This window comes from Miniopterus schreibersii (assembly GCF_964146895.1).
Source record: "Miniopterus schreibersii genome assembly, chromosome: 1".
Lineage (NCBI taxonomy): Eukaryota > Metazoa > Chordata > Mammalia > Chiroptera > Miniopteridae > Miniopterus > Miniopterus schreibersii.
In genome coordinates, this window is record NC_138101.1 from 156,503,509 (window position 1) to 156,518,024 (window position 14,516).

The window sequence follows — 14,516 nt, forward strand, 5'->3', positions numbered from 1 at the left end:
TGTTTTGCCCTCTCTCTCTCTTTCTCTCTCTCTCCCCCCTCCCTCCTTCCCTCTCACACACATACACACACACCTGCACACACACTTCCTCTCTCTCTAAAACCAATAAATAAAAAATTAAAAAATGTAAAATATTTTGAGCAAATTTAAAAATAAAGATATTAAATTAAAATTTCTAAATATTTTTTCCAAATTTCTGAAACAGTAATACAATAGTGACTTACGTTCTATCAAAAGTTAAAAAAATTAAATTTTTACCAGAAGGCCTGAGTATGAAAAGCAATCATAGTGGAGTTATTAAATATTTTTAAAATCTCCTTTTATTATATGATCAGTTTCATTTCATTCCTTTCTTCTATATGCTTCTAAATATTCCCCAAATATATCAGTATTTTAAATGTATTCTGTAGTTTATAAAATAAACAAAGCACAGTATCTGTTTGCAACTCTGCAACCCAAAACTATAACCAAGATACACGTTAGGCAATTAGACAAATACTAATATAATTTAGAGAATTAATGTTTTGGAAAACTTTACATGATTTATAAATAACAAATAAGTACATAGAAACATCTTTACTTCCTGTTACAAATCTGCAGATAAGTAACCAATATGTAAATCACACTTAAAAATTATAATATTCACAGGGTTTGCATAGAAATCGTATTAGGTTTGAGGCAAACCATGAAATGTTAGAGATCTTACGAAATATTAGAGATCTAAGGGGACTTTGGAGATTATATAGCCTAACTTTTTAATGATCAGAAACTTGTGAATTTTTTTAATTGCTAACAGAAGTGAACCCTTTAGAAATCATGGATCTTAAACACAGCATTGCAAAAGCATTCCGAAAAGAGTTAAAACAACGTACTGTAAAAGTCCAGTGGTTAGCCTATGACCAACTTTGACCAAGTATATAAAAATACTGATAATTAACAGACTAAATGACTTCTGAGAATAATTGTCAGTCATTCCAGATACCTCAGTTGTGACACTAGGCTTACGTTAATATAGTGGATGGTGGCTTTCTCTTTCATTTTTCTACAGTTTTATTTTAAAAATATACTTTCACAAAACCAGATGGCCTCAAACATGCCCAGAATTTGGCCAGATAGCCAGAAATATTTCAAGATATTTCTGAATGCTTGTCTACAAAATTCAAAGCATTCTGTACCTCCTTGTTAGTCCATAATTTGTTACCTCTGTTTTTTCAGAAACTTGAGCCATACCAATAGTATTAGTGCTTGGTAATTCAAATATACCTTGAAGGTTGTATTCCAAATGCAGAGAAACTTAAAAAATGATAAGCACTAATCAAAACTGTACACTTTTTTGAGAATATTCTCCCACTGAATAGCAACTCGATTTTTCAAAATCTATGATTCCATTGACTTCAAAGTATGGTCAATAGTTTTGTGGTTAGTTTAGTAGTAGGAAATAAGTGCTGTGTCTGATGACTCATCTCTCTTTCTGTTTCTCTGTTTTTCTATCTCTGTCTCTCTATGTACTATAATAAAGATTATTAATTTTCAAACTAAACAGTCTCTCTTTGCAATCTTGTAACTGAAGTCAAATTTTATATATAAAGTTTTAACAGGGAGCTGTACTGCCTCAATTAAGTCAGCAGTGTTGTGAAATCTGTAATATTTTTCTTTCAGTTTCAATTTCCAGTGATATCTTGGTACATTAATAAGTAAAATGTTGTGAATTATTAAGCATTCTGACTAGTGCATCTTTTAGATCCTTTTAATTCTTCCCAAAACTTTTCATCTGAGGAAATAGTTCAGTAAATGTTTTCAGCAGGTTCCCAAGATCTCCCTATCTCAATGAATTAAATCTCCAAACTTTGCTTCATTTTCTTCTAAAAAGCTCACAAAGCTGACCATGTATTCAGTTACTCTCACTTGCTAATTCTATAAAATTGTGCAGTATGCAATGGATGATAGGCATATCAGTCTTTCCCTCTGACTTTTTAAAAAAATATATTTGTTATTGATTTCAGAGAGAGGAAGGGAGAGGGCGAGATAGAAACATCAATGAAGAGAGAGAGTCATTGACCAGCTGCCTCCTGCACGCCCCATGCTGGGGATCGAGCCTGCAACCTGAGCATGTGCCCTGAGTGGAAATTGAACCTCGATCTCCTGGATTATAGGTTGATGCTCAACTGCTGAGCCTCTCTGACTGGGCTCCCTCTGACTTCGGTAATTTGTAGAAATACTCCTTTTTCTCATTTATTGCATATCACCCATTCAGCTCAGTATTTCCATGTTTAGAGCAAGCTCCTGAAATTCCTGCCTACCAGATAGTTAGGCACTGCTAGCCCATGTTGTAGGCTAATTTGGTAAACATTATTTGCTGTAGGCTCAGGTAGGCAGAATTTGGTTTGGACTGTATGTTGGATAGCCCTGATCTTTCCACAGGTGACAAAAGTTAATTTTTGGAAAAAAGTGATTTGGTTAAGATAAAGAATTTCTGGTTTCTCAATGGCAAAATGGATCGTAAAACACTAGTCTGTTTATTCAGTAAATTCCATAAACTTTTGAGTGATATTTTTCTACTAAAGAGAAGAACATTTTATATATATATATATATATATTTTAGTTTAGTTTTCTGGAAAATACAGGTATGTATATAAATAATTATAACACTTTTAATAAAAGTATATACAGCCTGGCTGGTGTGGCTCAGCAGTTGAGCATTGACCTATGATCCAGGATGTCAAGGTTCGAGTCCCAGTCAGGGCATATGCCCGGGCTGCAGGCTCAATCCCGCAGGGGGCGTGACTCTCTCTGATCATTGATGTTTCTATCTCTCTCTCCCTCTCCCTTCCTCTCTCTGAAATCAATAAAAATATTTATTTTTTAAAAAGTGTATACAAAGATTGAAAAGAGTACAAGTGGGACTGACTATTAGCTCTATCATGGGAGTAGGGGGGAGAGAGAGGAAATGCTTCATGGAGGAGGGCTTTGAGGAATAGATAAGAGTTTGCTAAGCAGATAAAGCATGGGCTAGGATGTGGAGGATCCTTGAAACATAAGGAATAGTAGGTGAAAAGGCTGGGATATACTGGACAGTATATTTTTTTCTGGAGAACTATAAGAAGTTTGAGAAGTCCATGGAAGTCTAAGCAGGGGCATGCAATAGGATGGGAAGAGGTCATATGGAATTGTCCTGCAGAATCTGGATTATGAAGAGCTTCATTTGCCAACCTAAGGATTTAGGACTTTATCCTGAAGGTAACAGAGAGTCATTGAAGGATTTTAAGCAACTTACTGTGTGTCTCAATCACTTCCTGCCTTATTCTGATAGTGGTTTAAAGTTAAATTGGGATTGGTATGGTGACAGTGGTAGGAATGGAAGCATAGAAATCAGGAAACTATTGTATGTAATTCAGGTGAGAGATATTGTCCACCCCAATAATCTACCATTATTCTCCTAAATGCAACCTCTTGACACCTGTTCTCTCAGTCTCACGCCTTTTCTGCTCTGGGCTTCCTGCCTTTGATTTGTTGCCCATCTAATATCCACCCTGCCATCACATTAGCGACTCTTCTGATTTTTTTTTTTTTTTTTTTAGTCTCTCTTTTCTAATTACTCTCCACCCAGCCATTTCAAAAACCAGATATCTTAGATAATGGCCTTACCAATCATGCTTCACAGAGAAATCAAGGTCATTTATTGAGCAAGGCCTCAATATTTCCCCTCAAGGTAATAAACTTAATTGATTTGTACAATCACTCCTTCTGTTCCTCACCTGTTTCAATGACAGGACTATGCCTTCTCCTCTCCAAGGCTAAGTTTTCTATCTGAGCTTTGGATCCCATGCTCTCTGCCTCCACTAAGTACATTTTTATTTCCATTATCTTTCACCTCTATTTCTGCTGGCTCCTTTCCCTTCAGCATAACTTTCTTGACTCCATAGCCTTCTAGATATGTGTCTATCTTTCTTTTTACATTTACTACCAATTTCATGAAAAAGTACTGATTTTTGTCTAATTTCACCGTTCAGTCCTTTCTAAACCAGGATTCCTCAATTGGAATATTATTGGCATTTTGGGCCAGATAATTCTTTGTTGTGGGGGCTGTTCTGTTCATTGTAGGATGTTTAGCAGCATCTCTTACCTCTATTCACTAGATGCCAGTATCATCTTCCCAGTTGTAACAACCAAAAATACCTCCAGGCATTGTCGAATAACCCCTGTGGGTCAAAATTGACCCTATATGAGAGCCTCTGTTCTAAAATATAGGACAGTTGCTGAAACTGTTCTTATTTACAGATCTCCTTATTGTCAAACTAATGGACATTTCATATTCTTGATTACCCACTTTGATACGGAAACTCTTTTTCTTACTTGGCCTGTTACCTACTTTTCTAGGGTTTTCTTCCCCTTCGCTCTGGCCTATCTGTATCTTTCTGGAACTTCTTTACATTCTTCAATTCTTAAAATATCAGACATCCCCAGTTGTCTGTCTCTTCTCACTTATACTCTGGGTGAACTCATTCAAAATTTTTGTGTCAGTTATCACATATAAGTTAGAGTCCACATCTCTGCCTTCAGCCCAGACCTCTTTTCTGAGCTCCAGACCCATATATCCAACAGTTCACTGGGATCTCCACGTTGGGTAAATGTTAGACACCTCAAACTCAACTTGCCCAATAAAGAAGTAATCACTCACTGGCCAGCGTGGCTCAGTTGGTTGGGCATCCTCTAGGTTGCTGCCTGGATTCTGACCAGGGCACATGCCCCACTTGGGGCTCCCCCGGTGGGGGGCGTGCAGGAGGCAGCCGATCTATGTTCCGCTCTCACATTGATGTTTCTTTTTCTCTCTCCCTCTCCCTTCTTCTCTCTCTCTCTCTCAAAAAAAAAAAAAAAAAAATCAAGAAAAATATTTTTTTTTAAAAAAAGGAAGTACTCATTTCCTTTCTTTCAACGCCCTCCTGCTGCCCCAACCAAAAGTCCCCAACTCAAAAGGTTGGGTTTTGCAAACTGTGTTTCTTTCTTGAATGGCACCATCACCCCCTCTCATTTTTTACCTGCCATCCCAGCTGGTCTTCACCCCCCTACTCTTGCTCCTTTTCAATCCACCCTCTATTTTGCTTATATGAAAGGATCTCTAATAGTCAAATCTAATTGTTAGTCCTCTGATTGATTTCCTTTAATGACTTCCCATAATTTTAAGTATAAATGAGATCAAACTCATCTTCTAGCAAAAACAACCTATACTTAATGATTTCTATCTACTTTCCTTGTCTCTTGATATTTTCCCCACATGACACATTCAGTAGTTCCTAGTAGAGAGATTGCTTCATGTTGTTTTGGGTACAGGATTCTGTACCTTAGCATGTGCTGATCTTACTGCCTGGAATGCCCTCTCCTTTGCTTTATTTAACTATCTTTGTTAATATTGCTAAATTTAGTTTAAACATCACCTTCTCTTGGCTTGACTACAGTGTTCCATCTTTGTGTTCTCAGTGCACGAGTACACCATCCTGTCGTTACCCCATTGTAGTGTAAGTAATGAATTTGCTTTCTACGTCTCGTAAAACATTGCCAGTAAGGCAGTGATGTGTATTTAGTACTCACAGTGCCCAGCATCTAGCACATTGTAACTACTTGATAAGTGCTCGTTAAACAAATGAATACTAAAGATAGTTGAGATACTTGAGATTTTCCATATTTGAGATATTTCAGAGGCAGAAAAAGAGGGACTTATAGATTGATTAGAGGTAGGGAGTGAAGAAGAGGAAGTAGTCAAAGATGACCTTTAGGTTTCTGGTTAGATAACTTGATCCTATTGACTGAGGCAGGAAAGACTGAGATGGATTGGGTGTAAATACAATATACCTACATTTATTTATTTATTTATTTATTTATTTATTTATTTATTTATTTATTCATTCATTCATTCATTCATTCATTCATTCATTCATTTATTTATTTATTTATTTATGACATGATGTGTTAGAGATGCCTGTAGGAGATTTAAAGTGGAAATGACATATCTAGTACAGTTAGCCATAGAGGTCTAGATCAGTCAGCACTGTCCAATAGAAATATAGTGAGCTACAAATGTAATTTTTAGTAGCCATATTTTAAAAAGTAAAAGAAATAGTCAAAATTAATTTTAATAGTGTATTTTATTTAACCCCGAGGTTTCTCAACGGTACTATTAACATTTTGGGCCAGGCAATACTTTGTTGTGGAGGGCTAAGCTGTGCATTGTAGGATGTTTAGCAGCATCCCTGGCCTATTTGTTAGTAAATGCCAGTAACCATACACACCCTGACTCAAGTTGTGACAACCAAAATGTCCCCAGATATTGCTGAATGTCCTGAGGCAGGGAGGTGGGGGAGCAAATCATCCCTGCTTGAGAACCACTGATTTAACCCAATATATCCAAGATTTTTTCCACATGTAATCAATATTAAAAATTATTGAGATTTTTTTACAATTTTGTGGTATTGTACCTTTGAAATTGATTGTACACTTATAGCTTTTTTCTTTTTATTCTTTTGAAGATTTTTTAATTGATTTTTTTTTTTTTAGAGAGAGAGGGAGAGTGAGAAAGAGAGAAATATCAATCAGCTGCCTCCTGCATGCCCCCCACCAGGGATGGAGCCTGCAACCCGGGCATGTGCTCTGATGGGAATCAAACCCATGGCCTTTTGGTGCATGGGATGATGCTGAGCCACACCAGCCAGGCCTTCAGTTACAGCATTTTTCAGTTTGTACTAACTTCATTTCAATTACTCAGCAGTTTCATGTAGCTAGTGTCTACCCTATTGAGGAGCACAGGTCAAGAGCTTTTGAAAAAAGGTTATAGAACTATAAAAAATATAGGTCTGGAAATACAAGATGTTGAGAAATTATGAGTTGAAAACGGTTAAACCCATTGCAGTAGATAAGACAGTCCAGGCAGAATTTTATATTTAGAGGGAGAAAAGATGATTGAGGAAAAATCCTGGTCCAGTGCTCTTCCACTTTCCCCACACAATCCACTACTCTTTCTTCTGATGAAAGGGAGGGAATTAATGTTTATTGAACACTTAATTAGTAAATAATGTTTGAAGCATTATATAAACTTTTATTTAATCTCACTATATATATATATTTTGGCTTTTAGGTATGCTTTTATTTTGTTTTAAAAATTGAGGTATAATCGGCACTTTAAAAATTAATTAATTAGAAACATATTTATAAAGGTCTACTACATCAGACAGCCAGTTGCCATCACTGGGATTGGAAGGAAGTTTGTCTGATTCCGAAGCCTACGTGCTCCTGACGCACATAATGAAGCATTTGCTATGTACCGATTTTTATAAAATAATTATGAAGGCGTGTGTGATTGTGCAGCCGGTTCCCAGGATAGCTGTGACCACTTCTGATCTGATTCCGGAAGCAAATTTGTCTTAATAGTGAGATCCCACGATCTGTGTCATTAGCGCGTGTAACTTGGACATCAGTTGTGAAAGACGCTAAACCATGATGTTTTTTAATTGGACAGTAAATACGATCCGTAATTCCGTGGTTAATTGTAATTTTTAGTTCCAGAAAGTTAGCCAAGATGTAGTCAGTATTTTGCTTAAATATCGGACGCACAAGCACCAAGGAAAATGAAATTCTGCAGCGAGCGTCCTGACCCGGTTCGGCTTCACGGACGAACTGCCGAGGCGAGCACAAAGGGGAGGGCCGGGGAAGGAGGGGCGGGGCGGGGCGGAAGGGCGTCTGAGCAAGCGCAGAGACGAACAGACGCTCCGAGAGGCGTGGAGGCTGCTGCGCTCTCACTTTCCCAACTGTCGTAAAGCCGCGGAGTGTCGTGCTCGCTCGGTAGAGGAGGGATTGGTAAGGCGGCGGCGGCGGCAGCGGCAGCGGCGGCAGATCAGCAGCAGATCAGCAGCGGCGGCGGCGACGGTGGCGGCGTGTGAGGTCTGCGCAGCATAGAAACGCCCACAGCTTCTGGGAACGAGCTCCTGTGGGACCAGATTAGGCATTCTGAACCCGAACCGGGTGAGCTGGGCCGAACCAGGCGGTGCCGCTCGTCCAGTTTTGGTGGCGGTGACAGACGCTGCTCCTGACTCTAGGGGCCTGTTAGGCCGGGATCTGAATCGCAGATCGCTGGCTCTCGGCACGTCCTCGTCCACCTTTGTATCTCCCGTGTCCCTCGCTGGGCCGGCGACTCCAGGACCCTGGGAAGAGGGTGTCTAATGATTAAGGTGAGGGGCCGGGGGGAGGGGAGCGATCGGAGGCCGCGCGTGCGCGCTGCGGGGGAGGGGCCGGCCTGGAGGGGAGAAAGAGGAAGGGCTGCGGCCGCGGCGGCCGGGGTCGGCGGCCGGCCGGTGGGTGCGGGCTGCGCCGCGGCTTCGGGGCTGGGTCTCGGCGGGTTTGTGTTTGAGCAAAGCGTCGGTCTGCAGACACACCCACGCCGCGCACAGTAAGGGAGCACGGGTGCGGGGATTTCTTTGCTGACTCTCCCAGGAGTGTGAGGATGGGGGCCGAGGACCGCGGGGTGGGGGTGCGGTTTGACAATGGAGTGGGGAAGGTAGCCGGCCCCCGGGCCGTCGGAGGGCCAGGTCAGCCCGCACGGTCCTCACGGTCCTCACGGTCCTCACGGCCGGGGAGTCGCCTCCGTAGGCGATCCAGGAAACGTCGTCCGCGGAACGGCAGCAATACGGACGCGTCCGATTTTGTATAGAGTTGGCTTAGTCATTAAAACAGAAGCTTGATATTTTGGTTGTCCTCAGTCATTTGTCAGGGGAGGTGCTGTGTTGGAAATCGCCGTCCTGTGCCGCAGACAGAGAAGGTTTTCGCCGTAGTCGTTACGTAGGTTATATAGCACATCTGTACAGATACTTTGTAACGCAAGTCTAAGTTTTAACGTTTAAAAAAATTGCAGTAAGTGTGGGGTATTCGTTAGGTTTGCCCATGTCCGTGGTGCGGGGTGACCCCATTGTGTTGCGCGCTTTCCCGGCTCCCGATGGAGGTGCGCTGTGAATTTAGGACTCTGGCGTGGCTGACATACACTTGATAGGTCTTAAGAGTTTTTGAACCTGTCAAGTCAAACTTTATTTCATTTGGTATTTTAAGTTTGATTTTCTTGTTTTAGGGACCTCTTGAGCCAAAAAAGAACAGACCGGGGAAAATAGAAGCTAAAGTTCCATTTCCTTTCCCATTTTTGTTTGTCATTGGGCTTTCAAATGTTGGAAGACAATTTCGTTATTACATAGAAGTTCTATAATACTGGTTTTACTTAGCGTTATTTAGGGTGAAGAGCTACATTTGGTCGTTTGTTAACTGTATCTTTTTTGGTAAAAATGTTCATTATAAACCATGTTGTTTTTCACACTAAACAATCCTCTTTGGTTGTATTTGTTAGACAAAACAGGGTGAGAAAGAAGCCCTTTTACTTTAAAAAGAATGGTAAATTGTGGTGTGTGTGTTTGTTTTTAAAAGCCTTGAATTATTTTGCTTTAGTCTATCTCTTGTCATTTAACCTTGGACAGATGACATCTCTCTCCTGCTTGTGTGTTTGCTGCCTCAGATTCAGAGTAGTTTTCTAAGAACTGGTGAGGGTATTTGTAAATTGGCCTGAGCAGTATTGAAGGAAGAACTAGGAAGAGCCGAGTCTCCCCTTGTTCATCAGGGCTGCTGTATCGTGTGTGTGTGCATTCCTCCAGCATTTTTTCCCTTTTGTTTTGTGTCTGCTGGTCATTTGCATGTTAGTTCTTTCACTAGAGTTGGTTTTTGAAGAAAGGATATAGTAAAAAATTTCATTTTGGTGAAAAATACATGATAGTGGAGCGTACATCTTGACAAATTTCACTTCAGTACTTTATTGCCACAGGCAATTGAAAAATAGCTATACAAGTGTTTAAAATAAGGGAATAGCAATTTACATGTCTAAAGCAAGGAATAGTCAGCAGACATTCCTAAATAGTTATTTTTACTTTAAAATGTAAAATGTGGAGTAAAAAACTTATTAAATCAAACCAGTTGGATTTTCTAGATGTTTCTTTTTATTATTTTGTCAAAGAAGCGTTTCTGTAACATGCTTTACTTAGAGAATAATAATTACATGTGCCCCTCTTTTGACATTTCCCCCTGTGGGCTAGGAGGACTTCAGTAAGGGGGAGAAAAGACCATACTAAAAATGATAGTAATTAAAGTATGTTATAACTTGACATTAGCATCCTGTGTGTGAGCATTACCCTATGAAAGAATGTAGGGCTAGAGTAAAGAGATCTGGATTTAAGATCTAGCTTTGCTTGCTGTTCATTAGATCTCTGATTTTATTGATAATAACCTTGGGCTTCAGTTCTCTCTCAGCTGTTAAATTAGAAGTGTGGGATAGGTAACTCTGGGTTTCTCTAGGTCCCAAATTAAATGGCTTGTAGTTTTGTTTTCACCATAATCCAATCCCCAGAAAGAAATGCTATATTGAGACTATGAATTCCTTCATGATACATACTGTATATTAGGAAAAAAAGTATGTTGAATCCATGTTTATTGTTCCAGGTAATGCTTCTGTCCCATTATAGCTATTTCTCATGATTTAGTAGCTTTCCTATGATAGTAAAAAATGGATCTTTGTTTTGCTCCTGGTAATGCTCTTTAAATCATCCTGAATAATTTTTCTTTCATGAATCTGTGATCACAGTTCAGTAGAAGTCCACAATTACAGTAAAATGCCACACACCTCTGTTCTTTCTTTCCTGCACGCCACAGATTCTTCATAACAGCTGGCCCAGGTTTCTACAGATATTCCGTTTAAACCATTGCATGAGGAGTACTGCATTATTATTTAGTCACTCAGTAAATATTTATTGAATGCCTCATGTTCTTGGCGTTGTTCTTGGTCTTCAGTGAAGAAGGCACTCTGCCCACATGGAGTGGACATTCTACAGGGGGACACAGATAATAAACTGAATAGTTTTAGGTAGGGGTAAATGCCATGAAGGAAATAGAACCATGTAATGGAGAATGAATGGAAGTGGAGCTCTGCTGTGGATTGAGTAGTTAGAGAGAGCCTCTTTTTAGAGGCAATATTTGAATGGCGGTCAGTGACTGGAAAGAATCATCCATAGTGACAATCTGGAAGAAGAGTGCTGCAGATAAAGGGAACAGCAAATGCATTAAATTGGGTTTGATTCTGGAGAATCCACAAGTGAAAGCAGGTTTGTCTGAGGCTTTTTCATAATTGCTGATAGACAATTTAAAAAGAAAGGTTAAAAATATTTTATGTGTAGCAACCAAATGTAATGTGTTGGCCCTGTTTAAATCCTGACTCAAACCAATAAGGAAAGGCATTTTTAAAACACGTTGGGAGAAACTTGAATGGGGATGAGTATTAGATGATATCAAGACATTATTGTTCATTTTGTTCGGGATGATAATGGCATTATGTTTATGTAAGAATATGCCCATATATTTTAGAGATGGAGACTAAAGAATGAGGAAGAGAAATAAGATGTCTGGTAATTGTTTAAAAATACTTCCGAGCAGAAAATGAAGGGGGAAGCCCTGTCCAGTTTTCTCAATGGTTAGAGCATTGGCCTGTGGACTGAGGGTCCTGGGTTCGATTCTGCCCAAGGGCACGTACCTTGACTGCAGATTCCATCCCCAGCCCTGGTTGGGGTGTGTGCAGAAGGCAACCAGTTGATGCGTCTGTCTCACATTGATGTGTCTCCCCCTCTCTTTTCCCTTCCACCCTCTCTGAAAAGCAATGGGGGGAAAAATATCCTCGGGTAAGAATTAAAAAATTTTTTTTCTTTTCTGGTATTTACTTTCATATTTCTGAATAGTATGCTTTTATGTCTACTTAGCCACTTTTGATGTCAGTTTTTGTTTTTTAAAAAATTACTTAATTTTTTAAAGATAAAAGTAATACATACAAATATTACCAAATTTACAAGGTACAAAGGGTGTACAGGGAAAAATAAGTCTTCTTGCCATCCATGTCTTCCTACTACCCAATTCTTTTTCCTGGAGATATATCTTCTCTTACTATTTTATATGGACAGCGATTTTCAGTGTGTGATCTGGATTCTTGGGGGGGGGGGGTGTCTTCAAATGTTTCAGAAGGTCTGCTAGGTTGTAACTATTTCGTAATACAGTAATACTAAGTTTTTTGCTACTTAACTATGTTGACATTTGCATTGGTGGTGCAAACACAGTGGTGGGTAAAACTGCTGGCCCCTGCAGTGCTTATCAAGACAGTGGCATAAACTATACTAAAAATCATTATATTCTTCACATCCACACATTTATGGGAGGAGGGAGGGGCGGGGGTTCCATTTAAGAATGTCCTTTATGAAGCAGTAAAACCTGTTAATTCTATTAATCTTGACACTTTAGTACATGTCTTTTTAATATTTCATGTGGCAAAATAGGAAGAATGTTATAAAGTGCTTCTGCTGCATACCAAAGTATGATGCTTGTCTCGAAGAAGAAAAATACATGTGTGATTGACTTGTGAGCTGGGCTAGCAAGCTAGTTGCTTTTTCATGAGACACTATTTTTACTTGAAAGAATGATAAACTATGGTTATTTAAACTTGGGTATTTGTACATATTTTCTCAAAAATAAATGAAGTGAGCCTGCCACTTCAGGAAAAACAACTGACAATTTATTGCCAAGATAAAATTTAGGCTTTCAAGCAAAAATTAGAACTTTGGAAAACATATCTGCCCCTATGAGCTTGGCAGGTTCTCAGGACCTTTCTGATGATACGGATGGTGATATTAACAAATGTGATTTAAAAAAATTTTTTTTTCCTTTTGCTGTTGTATAATGAAATGTGTCAGTGTTTGGAAAGATGTGCATAACTTGGTGGGCCAACTTTTTTTAAATGACCAATGTGTGATATTACAACATTATGCTGTGGATGACTAATCTACTTAAGTACAAAATAGACCAATAGTTTTTTAATGAAATGGTATGAAAAGTGTCATTGATATGGTTTCCAGTTCCACATTGTGACTAACCTTTACAAAATTACACTTGTTAAGTTTTGACATAGTATCAAAGAAGAGTAATATCCACACTTATCTGAAAAGGTTATTAAAAATACTCTGCCCTTTTTCAATTACATATTTGTGTGGAGCTGGATTTTCTTGTTAGATTGAATACAGAAGCAGATATAGGAATCCAGTTTTCTTTTAGTAAGCCAGACTTTAAAGAGATTTGTAACAGTGTATAGCAGTGCCACTTTTCTCAATTTCTTTGGAAAAAATATCCATAAATATTATAATACAATGTAATGGGCTTACTGTTGCTGTTTTTAAATAATACATTTTAAACATTATCAACTTTATTTTCTAATGTTGTATCCATAGCTATAATCCACGTAATAAAAGCTGTTTACACTTCTCAATTATTTTTAAGAGTATAAAGGGGTTTGTTCACAAATCAAAAGCTTGAGAACTGCATTATGTTTTGACTGCTTATGGAAAAGGAGTTCACACTTCTCCCTTCACCATTTCTCCCAGTATAGTCGTATCACAATTTTGGATTGTTTTAAGTAGCAATTCAGCGTGTATGTATTGAATGCCAACTATGTGTTCTATGCTCTGGGACCACGTAGTAGTGATGAAAACAAAGACAGCTCTAGTGAGAAAACAAGTAAATTTTACAAATGGTGATTATGAACTAAGCTGGAAAAAGAAGTTATGGGGTGTGGTAGCTTTTAACTATATGTAAGGTGGTCAGGAATGGTCTTATGGTTGAAGAAACATTTGAGCATATACCTAAAGGAAGCAAGTGAGAGAGTCTTGTGGATATCTGGGAGACAAGCATTCTGAATAGATGGAATAGTAATAGCATATTTGGCCTGCTCAAGGAATAGCCAGGAAGTCGTGGCTGGACTGGAGTGGATGGGGAGAATGCTAGTCTCTGAGGACAAAGGTAGCAGGGGCTTCTGTCCTTCAGTTTTAGGAAATATTCTTGTATTAGCTTTGGTAACTTCTTAGTCATTTTTTCCTCTGTTCTGCTCTCAGCTGATAGGATTTTGTTGCTATCTCTTGTTTGCTACTAGATTTTGTGTGTGTGTGTACATTTAAAACAATTTTCTTTTTGTCAGTTTATGGAAATTGTAAGGAAATTTGAGATAAGGATATGTGTATAATTTACCATGTTTAAGCAAGATGTGAACTTCTGCTTTTTTAAAAAAAAATTATCTTTATTGTTGAAAGTATTACAGACATCTCCCCTTTCCACCCCCATTGATTCCTGCCCCCCCACATCCGCCTCCCCCACTGGCCTTTACCACACTATTGTCTGTGTCCATGGGTTATGCATATATGCATATAAGTTCTTTGATAATCTCTCCCCACCCACTCCCCCACCGCCACCTTCCCTCTGAGATTCATCAGTCTGTTCCTTCCATGCTTCTATGTTTCTGGGTCTATTTTGTTTCTCAGTCTATTTTGGTTATTGGATTCCACATATGAGTGAGATTATGTAAAATTGAATCAGGAAGAATCAGAAAACCTGAAAAGGGTAATAACAACTGATGAAAT

The 14,516-nt window shown here is 38.9% G+C and overlaps 1 protein-coding gene across 4 annotated transcripts in view; it reads left to right on the forward strand.

The window, feature by feature from the left end:
- Positions 1-7,798: 7,798 nt before the first annotated feature.
- RNF111 (ring finger protein 111) overlaps positions 7,799-14,516 on the forward strand; it is an 84,826-nt gene continuing 78,108 nt past the window's right edge. For 3 of the 4 annotated variants that reach the window (XM_081147622.1, XM_081147623.1, XM_081147624.1), the window contains exon 1: positions 7,817-8,216. The gene's annotated coding sequence lies outside the window, so the exon portion shown is untranslated. Of the gene's footprint in view, positions 8,217-14,516 lie in introns of all 4 variants that reach the window. The other variant, XM_081147625.1, reaches the window with a different exon arrangement.